General features: G+C 51.8%; 1 protein-coding gene across 1 annotated transcript in view; it reads right to left on the minus strand.

Moving 5' to 3' along the window:
• GPAM (glycerol-3-phosphate acyltransferase, mitochondrial) overlaps positions 1–6,529 on the minus strand; it is a 62,232-nt gene extending 55,703 nt beyond the window's left edge. Inside the window, exon 1 of the mRNA XM_028513855.2 lies at positions 6,200–6,529. The gene's annotated coding sequence lies outside the window, so the exon portion shown is untranslated. The remainder of the gene's footprint in view (positions 1–6,199) is intronic.
• Between the last annotated feature and the right edge of the window lie 5,526 nt (positions 6,530–12,055).

Consider the following 12,055-nt stretch of genomic DNA (forward strand, 5'->3'; position numbering starts at 1 on the left):
AAATCAGATACTCGAGGCATTAAACATACAGGAGCCTGGGGCGCCAAGAAAAGAGGAGTGTCTCTTTAAGGATTTGGCGGCCACACACAGCTTAGTGTCTTGGGGAAGTGAGTAGAACTTGAATGTATCAGCTCTGCCAGTCTCTGCCACAGACCTGAAATCAGACACTCAGAGAGACACCCCGGGGCTCCCGTGCCTGGGTTTGGACACGGGTGTTAACCTCGGTGACAAGCCGCTTGTTGAACAATGCTTCCCCTACTCGGAGCTCTCACGGGGCAGTACACGACGGGATGCGAGCTTTTCGGTTCTGCCCAGCCGTAATTATTAAAATCAAACTACACGTTCACTGCCCACCCAAAAACACCATCATTTGATCAAAGAAAGAATGTTTGAATGTTGCAAGCAGCAGGAAGGAGAGACTCTCAGGACAAAGGGAAGTTCTTCCAATTGAATGCGGATAGCTGCATTCAAGACTTTGCTACTTTGTCCTTAGTTCTCCCATCGCCCTAGGCTGGAAGGAAAAATATCCTAGACCAGCACCCGTCTGATGTCTGGAAGGCAGGCACTGGGAGTAGCCACGGGAGCATCCTGGAGAAGAACTGGGTTCGGGACCCAGAAGGTATTCCAGGGCAAGGACCGGGAGGGGTGAGGGGCTGGAACAGGGGGGACAGCGTTTGCCCTGAGAAGAAGCCTCTGCTCCGTGGTGGCCCTCTCCACGCTGTAACGCTACACTAAGTGGCTTATTTAATTACCCGTCTCTTCCCCTGGGCTTTGAGTTCCTCGAGAGTGGTGCCTCGTTGCCCTGAGTCAGGCAGCTAATTAGATGAGGGGTGGGGACGGCAGTGTGGCAAGCAGACACTCAAAGGAGAGATGGCGACGCACCAGGGACACACAGCACTGCTTCACGAACCCGCAAAACCTGAGGAGTAGAGGACACGCATTCTGTGATTTAATGGTGTGCACCGTTTCTGGCTGATGTAGTGGAGGGCCCCCCTCCCTCCACCCTATCCGGCAGACTCACCCTGAGCATCATCCCACAAGACAATTAAAATGTGCCCCAAAGAGAGCAGGAGGGGGTCAGGACTGCTGCTGACCCCGGGAGGCACCAAGGGACTGCTGAGCAAAGGCTCAGCTCCTCCCCCGTGGCTCCTCCTGGAGCTGTCTGAGCGGGAGCAGGGCTGGGGTGGGGAGCAGCCGCCTCCTGCCTGCCTACTGATTGATCCCCTTGGTTTTCCCATCGCCAACTCTGAAAAGAGCTCTCAGTCCCAAGGTTTCCCATTGTCCCAGGCCCTTCTTTCTCATAGTCACTTCTTGGAATTGACTCAAAGAAAACATCATGCACACTATTAGCAGCAGCCCCGGGTTAAGTTCCACAGCAACCACCCCTTCCCAGCAGAGAGAAAGTCCAGCCCACGGGGAGATGGATGGCGCTTTCTTTCAAGACTCATTTTGGGCGGTGTTTTTAGCCACCTTGATTTCTGCCAGGATGCTAAAGCCCAATGCACAGAGGCAGCCTCCGTTGAGCTTCCCACCAGCCTCGGCAGCACTGGGAAGAGGCCAAAGGCAAAGCTCACTAAGCAAGAGGCAGGGGGTGGACGAGCAGGGACGGGGCTCCTGCCCCCCAGGCTGCTTGAGAGCCCAGGAGCTGTGATGGAGTGTTTTCATTAGCACTGGCTCAGCATGCAACTGGGAGCCCCATAATGTATCTAAAATGCTACTCAACCAGCTCCACATTAGTGGGATTAGCAAGGCTGTGGGTTCTGGGAACCGAATGGTGAGGGTGGGCTTCCTGTTGCCAATATCCTGTCATTTTTTCCTCTTAGGACCTGTTGGGGAGATCTGCCTTGGGTGATACTTGCTCTTCCAAGTCTCTTTGGAAATGCTCTTGGTCTCCTGTATCATTTATGACATGGAACCTGTGTTTCCTTCTCAACATCAAACCTCTATGGTTCTCCCACCAAACAGAGGTTTTTGAATCCTGGGTTCATGTGAAGACAGTTGTGTGCCTTGAAGTGTCAATCTTAATGCCTGTTCCCCTGCACCCCCCCACCCAATTGCTCCCCTTGGGAATCACTGGCTAAAACAGTGATGTCCCCAGGAGTTTCTACCTGGCACCCTGGCCAGCAAGCAATGGGTAGGGATGGGCCCGAGGCGAGAGCGAGCCCCAGGTGGGGAAGAGAAGATGAAGAGATGGTGATGGAGGTCAAGGGGACAGGGTGGCGCACCGGGGAAGGTGGGAGAGAATTGCAGGTGCTGACATCACCACTCTCTCAGGAGCCTGACGCTGACCATTGCCTTTCCTCCTCGTCCTCCACTTAGCCTTCTTATCACCGCCCAGAGCCCCCGGCTTTGTCTGGGAAAAATGCTAAGCAGCCCTTCAGAAGAGCTGCCACGAAGGCCCAGAGAGCTCACAAAGGCGCTGTGTGCGGTGCAAAAGGAACACTGTGCTCCCGGCGGGAGGCCGTGTGGGTGGGGGAGGGGGCGGCTGGGAGCATTCATGGGCAGCCAAGGAAGACTGCGGGCTCGTCTCCAGACCCTCAGCTCCCCGCTCCCCTCTCGGCCTGCCTGTGCGTGGACTCTCACCGCCGGAGAACACTGCCCCAAGAGGGTTAGTCACACAGGTTAGACATGAATGAACTTGGGGCAGAGGACATGGAGAACCTGGTGTCTGGCCCCAGTCCCTGACTTAGGGGTTTTCACCTGGGGGAGTGGCCCCAGGGCAGTGAGGATGCTGGGCTCCTGCTGAAGAGTAGGAAGGAGGTGCTGGGGGAAAAGGATTCTAAGACACAGCCTCAGCCAATCCCTCCTTTTGCCCTCTGTCAGTCTGAACCCAGCCTCTTCCCACCAGCGGAGACAGCTGGGGAAGGAGAGCACTAGACAGGGAATCGGGGGAGCCTTGTTCAACCTGGCTCCATCCTGTTTCGAGTCGGGAGAATCGAAACGGAAATGCCAGAGATGAGCAACTCAGCTCCAGGAGCCATTCAGTCCAACCCCCTCACTCCGTACTCACAGACTGGGACCTGGAGAGTGGCAGGTGCTTGAGCCACCAGGGCCTCACATGCTGAGCACCTACCGCACTCTGGCTGAGGTGGCCCGTCAGGTAGGTGCTCAGAGCTGCTGGCTCGTCAAAGAGGCCTTTCTTGACTAGCTCCCCACCTCCATCTCAATTAGATCCTTTGTCCTTTTTCCCGTCACAGATGGCAATGACCTATTAATTTATGTGACCCTTTTTAATGCCTGCCCCCGCCCCCATTCTACAAGGGCCGGGATCTTTCTTTCTCTGCCTTGTTCCCCACTGCACCCCAGTGCCTCGCACACAGTAGGCACACAAGGAGACGGATTAAATTCAGAGCCTCAATTCTCAAAGTAACCTGGTAAGAGAAGCGTTATGCCTATTTTACAGATGAGGAAAGTGGGGCCTGGGTCATTTTAATGATAAGTGGAAGAAGCAAAATCCAGCAGGAGATGTGAATGAGCCTTCCCCCCATGCATGCTACACTCCTCTTCAAACAACGGTGATCAGACTTGGGACAGTCCCCTCCGCTGGAGGCCTTGGGCTGGATTTTCCCGATGGTGATGCCCTGGCACCAGAGGCCTCAAGATCACTCCTCAAGAGAGGAGGAGAGGGGCAGGGTCACTCTGGGACTGGGGGAAGCTCAGAGCTGGGGTGCCCAGGCTGGCGCCCAATCTTGCCAAGCCAGGTGCTAGACCAGGGTCTACTCAGGGAAGATGAGAAGCTGACGACCACTCAGCAACTGGGGAGGCAAACAGAGAAACAGGAATGCCTGCCTGGCAGGAATATTAGAGGGGATCCATCCCCAGGGAGCAGTGATTCCAAGGCCTGGGATTGGGAAGGGCAGGCTCTGAGCCTAGATACTTTGGAAATTGAATTTCAGCTCATGCACTGACCATCGTGGGCATGTTACTTGTGGTCTCTTAGCCTTAGTACTTCTAAAACATAGGATGATGCTAACCACACTGTCTCACAAGGAGTAAAGGAGATACACCAGGGAAAGCCCCCAGCACGGGGCCTGACCCGCTGCGAATCTCTAGCCAATGCAGTCTCTTCAAGGACTTCCTTCAAGGCTCCACTGGATTCCTGATTGGAGCCCCTTTCAGGCTATAGGTGGGAACCTATGCGTGATTAAACCTGGCTACAAAGCTAGGTGGGAGGCCGATGGGGAAAGCAGATTCTAACAGAGAGAACAGAACGCAGCTCTGAAAGCATCCCAGGCCAATCTGTGCCCACTTACTACGTTATCCTCAAGGCCTTGCTCGCATCCTGCACTGTGGCTCATGAGCAGTAGGTCGGTTGAGTGAACAGGCCCCGCAGAGCAGGTGGGAGAGCTGCCACGTTCTCGTCATTAGCCCACTAGCCTTCATCAGTGTATCATTGACTCCGAGAAGCACCACGCGAGGCACGGGAGTCAAAGTGTGGGCTCCCAGGTCCACCATTCACTGTTGTGCCTTAACTCACAGTTTACTCACAGGTTCAATGGGTTGTGAGAATTGAGTGAACAAGTGGAAAGCACTTAGAACCATGCCAGGCACGTACGAGGCACTCTGTCAATGTTAGCCGTTATTCCCAGTGAGTCTGCTGGCCATCAGACGCTGCTGGGCTCTGGAGACCTCCCTGGGAGCAGGTCCCTGCCTTCACAGACCCACCAGTCTCGTGGGGGCAATGGATCAGGAAACATGCAATCGTAAGACAACGTGATTCCTGCCCCAGTAGGGTGAATTCCAATACCCGAGGACGTGGCTTTGCTCAGAGACCTGACTAATCTGTTGACTTGGCCAGACCAGCGGCCAGGGCAGGGTGGAGAGCGCTCCAAGCAGAGAGACTAACATGAAACAAGGTCGACCATGGTGGGCGAAAGAAAAGGTGTCCCCAGGGCAGGACACAGGCGGACAGTGATGAGAAAGGAGACTTGGAGAGACAAGCAGGACCCAGGCCGTTCACCCAGACGGTGGACAGGGAAGGGTGTTCTTCCCAAAGAGCAGAGAAGGATCAGGCCAGGAGGTAAAACTGCCGGCACAGGGCTTGTCCTGCACCTCTTAACATGTCCCTTAAAATGAGAGCGGGGAGCAAGATTCACTGTAACAAACTTCTCAGACTAATTACTCTAGAAATCCTATGGGGCCTCCACAGAGGGAGCTCTCTGGGGAATCAGCAGGAAGGAGAATCCTTTATCCCATCGAGAAGCTGTGAGGACAAAGCCCTGGTAACCTCCCACCCAGCATGAGAAGCAGGGACCACCAGAATTAACACTGCCACCAAGACCAGAGAAAGGAAATACAGTTGGTGTGGTTATTTCTTAACCTGAAATGCATAGGGAAAAATCAGTTTGAAGAATATCCATTTACCAGGAAAGCATTCTTTTCTGTTCAATGTCAAAATAAAATTGTTTTCCTCATGTTTGCACCACATCCTTCCTTCCTCGGCCACCTCCAGCCAAACCTAACAACTAGAGAGGACAAAGGTCATCCTTTCATCTCTTTCACCATCGTTCTAGGTGGTGAGAGTCCTGCTGGTACCACAAGGTTCCAGCCTCCACCTGTAGTGATGAAGCCTTTGACATCGGCCTCTGTCAGACCACACCGCTGAGCCGGGTGCATGATGGAGCTGGGAACAGACAGCGCACAGCGAGCCCCAATCTGAAAGGGGGAAACATTCTCACAAACGAGGTGCCCGGCCCCACTCTTTTCTCTCTGCAGCCCACCTCCCGAGGCTCGGTGCCAACCTCACGTGGCTTTGAAGGCCAGGTTCCATCTGCAAACCAGGCTTAATGATGCTTCAAGCTAAAGCAATTCAATTCCTCATAAAGTGTCCAAAACCAAAACCCCCTGAGGATTTTGGGGTTCTGAGCCCGAGGGAAGGATGACAAGGTGGCCAAGAGACCCGCTGGCTATGAGGAAGGACTTTATGGGGAGCAAAAGCACGCAGACCTGAATGGCGCACCCCCACCCGAGCCCATGCCCCTCTGCAGCTGCAAGCAACTCATGCCTTCACTTGGTCTTCCCGAAGGATTCCAGGATTCTGAGTTCTCTGTCCTTCCACTTCTTCCCTCCACATTCTCTGCCTCTCCTGCTTTCCACATTGCTAGTCCAGCCTTCCCACCCCCCACACCACCCCATCACTAATGCCATAACATCCTAAGAAATTGGTTCCTCCTCCCCCAGCGAAAACCTTTTTTAATACCTGTATCCTCGTCTCTGTGGTGTCTGAGGGACTATTTCCAACCAGGTGCTCGGCAGAGCTGATTGAAACTCTGGAGAAGACAGCCCAGTCTGTGTGGGAGTGAATCAAAAGCTCCACGGGGTGCCTGTTTGTATGGCCAGAGGCTGGAGGACTTTGGGTGCTCGGCAGTAACCTCAGAAAAATCCCCTAGGCAGCAGCAAACTCTCCCAGCACAGTTTTGAAACACCCCAGCAGGAGGAAGCCTCTTTAATCAAATAATAACCAGCCAGAGATAAGGCCTGCTAGGCTGATCTCCGCCAGCCAATCACAGGCTTCCTTCTGACCGCAAGGACAAACAGACCCAGGCTTCTGGAGTGAGTTTCAGTGCTTGTTATAATTTAATGATGCTGCGGGTAGTGTCTTCTTGGCCGTGCCTGGTGGGGATTTTCTATCTGTGGACTGAAGCTCTGAGCTCAGGAATCTCATTTACAGTGGCACCTGGCCCAGCGGCTGGAGCTGAGTACCCTGAGGGATCCTATGGGGCACCCAGCGTCCTGCCTGGATGCTTCTTCCATGTTGCCCAGAGTTCCTGCTGCTGCTGAGAAGCCAGGCCTGAGGGGACTGAGCAGGGCTGGGTCACCAAGGGGAGAGCACGTTTGACATCCACAATGCCAATCATTGACTTTGACCCTGAAGAGCTTGTTTAGACCCTAGTGACTTGCTTTCACACGTTGCAGATGCTTAACACACATTTCCTATGGGTCCTTAATTGGCAGTGACTTTCAACTTATCTGCATTCTGCATCCTTTCCAGCTGTCCTCACCTTCCAATGCTATCATTGCTGTTCAGCCACAGCAGTATCATAAAAAGGATGGGTTCCAGGGGCTATACGGGTCTGGCAGTGAATAATGGCCTTGTGTGTGTCTAGCCTCATGACTTTGAACATGTCACTTAGCCCCCTCCTTGCAGAGATGTTACAAGGATTAAAAGGAAGAACTCTGCCAGGTCCCTATAAGGTTCTTATAGGCCCAGAGTAAACGTAAACAAATCCTTTCACGGTATGGATATATTAGGGGTCAATATTTAAAGGAACTTAAGGAGAACACTTTTGTTGTGTGAATAACACTTAGCCATCAGCAGGACCAAGTTTAGGACATTTCATTGCCTCCAAAAGAAACCCCTTCCCATCATTCTTCACCCCCACTCTCCCCCACCCCTGCCCACCCCAGGCAACCACCAATCCACTCCGTGTCTCCTATGCATTTGCCCATTCTGAATAGGTTGTGCAAATAGAATCACGTGCTTTGTGGCCTTTGTGACTTGCTTCTTTCACTCAGCATAATGTTTTCAAGGTTCACTTTACTCCTTTTTATGGCTGATTAATATTCCCTTTTGCATGCATCCACCACAATGTGCTGATCCATTCACCCATTGGTGGAAGTTGGGTTCACTTCCACTCTTTGCTGTTATACATGATGCTGCCGTGAACATTTGCGTGCAAATGTCCAACCCCTTTCCTACACAGACTCACAGCCCCCTGCAAGAAAACAGGAAGGAAGCACGGCAGGTGAAAGAACTCACCTTCGAAGGGCTTCTTTCCAGCCCGAGGTTAGAACATCAGAGCAGCAGCCCAGCATCGTATTTGCAGGCTTTCCCAATGTTCAAAGTCCCCCCACAGTCCCCTCTCACGTGACCCTCCCTGAACCCTAGGCATAAGGGAAGCATTCTTTTTATTGCCGTTTTAAAGACACGATCACAAGGGGTAAGGAAGTGTGAGTAACTTGCCAAAAGTCAGCCAGCCAAGAATTGAAGTCAGAATTAAGTCCCATGTTCTTTCCACTCCAGCTCTTTGCCCACTAAACAGGTCTCTTCTTCCCTTATGTTCTACATCTTGGCCTCCAAGATGCATAGTTTAAGGAGAGGGGAAAAAAAAAAGAAAGACATTTTAAAAAAAGAGCTTCACTATTATTTATGGAGAAAAATGGTAACGGGGCAACAAATAGTTTTTATTGGCTACATTTTTAAAAACTGTGCATAAGGCTCAGGATAAGTATCTTATCTAATGGCAGAGAACACAGTCAATGATTTTGTAGTAAATATGCACAGTGCCACATGAATACTAGAAATACCAGAGCAAACATTTTGTAAAGTGTATAACTATCTGACTACTGCTATAGACCTGAAACTAATACAAAATAACACAGAATGTAAACTGCAATTGAGAAATAAAATTTAAAACACAATAAAGGCATATCGAGCTAGCAAAGCAGTAACGCAGCCTCGACCATTTGCAGACAGACACGTGATTCCCAAACACAGGCCAGACCAGCTTGCTTCCTCCCTAAGGCCTAACTGGGGGCGGCAGAGGTCTTGGTGGTTCAGCCCAGAGGGAGCTTAACTTCGAGGGGGCCACTGCAGGTCAGGGTGGGTCCGGATGAAGAAGCCGCAGCAGGGAGGTGTAGGAGGGGATGAGGAGACATGAAAGTCTGAAGATGCAGAGAAAAGAAGCCTGTGAAGAGAAGGTGGGGAGAGTTCACTTTAAAGGCTGGCCCACTTCCCAGTCTGTCGCAGGGCCAGGAACGTTCCATCAAAATCCTTGAGGCCACTTGGGCAACAACATGCACACTCACTAGATAAACAACAGAGACACGTGTTCTGGACCGAGTGGTGTGGGGAGAACTTCAGCCAGGGAGAGCGAGTGGGGTGACAGAGCTCGAGCTTCTCGTCCCCTGCCTGGCTGATGCGTGATCACCGGCCGGCAGTGACCTCAGAACGCTGCAGATGGCTCCTCAACACGCGAGAAAAACATGCACAGAGACAACCAGGTCCTGTGGGGAAGTAGGGACGGAATGGCCACTCTCTCTGGTGGGAGAGCGCGCCCCGTTCCCCCTCCGGAGAGGCTTTTTATGGGTTTTGTTTGCATAAGAATTCAAGTAAAGCTCATTACTCATTGCTAGAAAGTAAGGGTCAAACAGTAGATAACAAGGAAGTCTGAGGGCCTATTTTGAGTCAGGGTCAAAGAGCTGTAAAACTTTAAAGAACAAACTTACTTCTTCCTTGGATCCTTATCATTCAACTGAGAGCTTTCTAAACAAAGTAGGTTTCACAGGATTTTACAAATTTTTTCTTAGGCCTGATCACCCAGGGAACCCACCCTTTTCAGCACAGAGCTGCACCACCCTGTCATTGTTTCAGGCTTAGGTGGAGCAAGGGAACTAAGGCAACCAAGAGATAAGGAGATTTTCTCCCAGAGGGTGAGGACTCAGGCTATGTGAAAGCCAAGGGGAGAGGGTCCATCACCCCCTTTTGCTGCAGCCCCCCAAATCCTTTCTTGGGGGCCTCCCACGTGATGGTGCCTGTCTTAGATGGTTCCCCCCTTGTGGAATCTTACCTGTCATTGGCTAACTGACCAATCATTGGGGTTCAGTTATGAATGAAGCAGCAGAAGCAGCGCTCCTGCCAGGGAGATAAGCTTTTGTCTCCTTGCTGGCTTATGGTCCAAGGCCACTCCCTCAGCCTTAGCCTTCGCGGGGGGTGTTACAGCTTCTGATACCAGGCAGGGCGGTTCCCAACACCTGGTCCCAACCCCAAGAATGCAGCCCTGGCAGAGCAGCACCAGAGAGGGATCTCCTGGAAGCAGGAGGGCAAAGGTCGCCATAGGGAGAGATGAGGCCCGGCAGGCCAGGTGAGCACAGATGATAGGCAGGCCACAGGTCACCTCTGAGCTGGAGATTCCAGTCCCAAGTTGTTGGGAACCACCCTGACTGGTATCAGAAGCTGAAACCCCCACCTAAGCTAAGGCTAAGGGAATGCCCTTGGAACCATAAGCCAGCAAGGAGACAAGGGCTTGTCTCCCTGGCAGGAATGCTGCTTCTGCTGCTGAACCCCAAAAAGCTTGGTCGGTTAGCCAAAGATGGGTAAGATTCCCCATGGGGGGAACGACCTAAGGCAGGCACGATCACTTTGGGAGGCCCCCCAAAAGAAGGACTTTGGGGGCTGCAGCAAAAGAGGGTGACGGGTGACAGACCCTCGCTCCTCGGCTTTGACATAGCCTGAGTTCTCATCGTCTGGGAGAAAATCTCCTTATTGCCTTAGTTCCCACCTAAGCCTGAAACAATGACAGGGTGGTGCAGCTCTGTGCTGAAAAGGGGCAGATTCCCTGGGTGATCAGGCCTAAGAAAGAACATGTAAATTACTATGAAACCTTCTTTGTTTAAAATGCTCTCAGTTGAATGAGAGGGGTCCAAGGAGGAAGTTTGTTCCTCAAAGTCTTACAGCTCTTTGACCCCCACTCAATAGACCAGCAGAGTTCCTTGTTTTCTATAGTTCCTTACTTCCCCCTGATAAGTACTGTACTTTACCTGAATTATTATGCAAAATGAGCCCAATAAAAGCATGTGTGGACGGTAAATCAGGGCCCTCCCCACTAGGGGGGGTGGCCATTCTGTCCCTACTTCCCCACAGAAACTACTCTTGTCTCTGTGCATGTGTGTTTGTTTCTCGCGTGTTTTTCAGCGAGCCATCCACAGCGTTCCGTGGTCACTGCTGGCCGGTGACCCACGCGCAACACCAAGTGCTCCTTACCCGTCAGCGGGAATCACAGACCAGACAGCAGGGACGTGGAAGTAACGAGGTCTGGAACCATCCATCCAGGCATCTCAAGGCTCTTGGATCTTGACTCGTGGTGTCAAGGTCGGGCCAATTTCATTTGGTTTCCTCGGGCCCGTTACTTACAGAATTCAGTACACATCAGGCACACCGCTGCTGGGAAGCGTCTGTTGGGAAAGCTCTCTAAGAGTAGGGAGCGGTCCCCTTCCTACTCTTAGAAAGTAGGAAGAGTAGTTCCTGGCCCCTTGGATCCCTGCACTACCTACAAGATCCACTTCTGGGAAGTGGAAGAGGACTGTTAGGCCTGCCCACATGCCAGAGCACCCGGAGTGCTGGCCGTCAGAGTGCAAAGCAGGACAAGCCCCATCAGTAGGTTCGACTGGTGAGATGAAAAACTACCTAGTGGCACTTACCATGGACCAAGTCCTGGGTAGGTGCTGTCCCTGTCACACTCCCTCTTCACAAAAACCCTATAGGGTGGGAATATTCACACCCATTTCACAGAGGAAAGAGCGGAGCTCAGAGAGATGGACTGACTTGCTCACGACCATTCCGTTGACATATACTGGAGTAAGGGTATGAGCCTCTGGCCACCCGACTCTGAAACCTGTGATCTTTCTATTATTTCATGCTGCCACGCATGATAGTTTTAGATTCATTTTTCTATGTCTCTCACGAGCTGCCTCTTAGTCCCTTTAACCCTTCCAAGATTTTTCTTTCTTATTCATGTGTAATAATATGCAACATACATGCATCGAGATCCATACACATACCTAACTGTGAGAGTACCTATCTGTTTACATGCATACGTGTATCTCCTTGATTTTAGCCACACGTGTCCTGCTGCCTTCAGAGAAGTGTGCAAGTGGCTTTGGTTTTCATTTCCTCATGTCGGTGTAAAAGTTTGTCCTGAGATCTCCGATGTGTGGCAGGCTCCCTGTGGTACGTCAGCTCCTGAGCGGAGAAACTGGCTCCTGCGACCAGGTGGTTTTCCCACTGCGGTCATCCTCTGAGTCCCCGGCCTCAGGACGGGTATTTCAGCCTACAGGAGAGCTGTACGACTTCTATGAATGACGGTGCCCACTGCCCGGGAGACCATGGACATCCATCATAATAAACCAAAACTCTATTCGATCTGCCCTGCCCAAGGACAGAAAATAGACACACACACACACACACATACACACACATTTGTCAATTGAGCAGAAAGACTGTCTTAATGTATCACAAATTCAAAAGCGTCTTAGTGCCAGCAAGTAATGTAAACGG

This window comes from Phyllostomus discolor, chromosome 5, assembly GCF_004126475.2.
Source record: "Phyllostomus discolor isolate MPI-MPIP mPhyDis1 chromosome 5, mPhyDis1.pri.v3, whole genome shotgun sequence".
NCBI lineage: Eukaryota > Metazoa > Chordata > Mammalia > Chiroptera > Phyllostomidae > Phyllostomus > Phyllostomus discolor.